Below are 1,011 nucleotides of genomic sequence, written 5' to 3'. Positions count from 1 at the left end.
GGTGGTGAGAGAAAATGTCTTTTCCCTCTGTGTAGCTTAATTTATTTCTTAGCTTATAAGTAGTAGATAAATGTTGAAGGAATGAATGGATAAGTGGGTTAGAAATAGAGAAGTAGAGCTACTTGTGTTGGCAAGTTATCTTTAGCAGAAAGGTGGAAGATGAAAGGTGTTGAGCCAGACTATTCACTGGCAAGAAACAGATATCTAATTTAAATGGCATGAAAGAAAGAAAGAGAGAGAGAGAAAGAAAGAAAAAAAGAAGAAAAAGAAAGAAAAAGAAAGAAAGAAAGAAAGAAAGAAAGAAAGAAAGAAAGAAAGAAAGAAAGGAAAGAAAGAAAGAAAGAAAAAGAAAGAAAGAAAGAAAGAAAGAAAGAAAGAAAGAAAGAAAGAAAGAAAGAAAGAAAGAAAGAAAGAAAGAAAGAAAGAAAGAAAGAAAAGAAAAAAGAAAGAAAAGAAGGAAGAGAGGCAGGGAGGGAGGGAGGGAAGGAGGAAGGGAAAGAGGGAGGGAGGGAGGGAGGGAGAATTTGTTGGCTGACATAGCATCCATGAATAAATCAGAGCCACCTGGAGGACATGGGTGCCCAAACAATGTCCTTTGTAACTTTTTCCCATTTCATGTGCTTTCCTCTGGGCCAGCTTCATTCTCAGGCAGACTCTCCCCAAGCACTGGCTCACCTCCGGATCCCCTTTTACCAGTTTAGCAGCCCTAGGAAGAATTAAGAACTTCTTTTTCAATTGTTTAACAAAAATTCTAGGGACTGTTTCTCATTCGAACAGGCTTAGGTCACTTGTCCATCTCTGAATCAACCAGTGGGCCTGGAGGGTGGGCCAAGAAATAGTTCATCCCCCTGAACTTCATGGACTGAGAGGGGATAAATCTAGGATGTGTTACCAGGAAAAAGAGAAAGGGGAGCCCAACATGCCATTTCTGAGGAGACCCAATAGAGATGCTGACCTATTCCTGGTACACCCTAATGCTTTTGGCCTGTAAGGCGGATGAATCCAGAAATC

The sequence above is a fragment of the Eumetopias jubatus genome, unplaced genomic scaffold, assembly GCF_037043125.1.
Source record: "Eumetopias jubatus isolate StellerSeaLion01/CBP00866 unplaced genomic scaffold, mEumJub1_p1.0 scaffold_2, whole genome shotgun sequence".
NCBI lineage: Eukaryota > Metazoa > Chordata > Mammalia > Carnivora > Otariidae > Eumetopias > Eumetopias jubatus.
The sequence above is the reverse complement of the archived record's forward strand: the minus strand, read 5'-3'. Positions refer to the sequence as shown.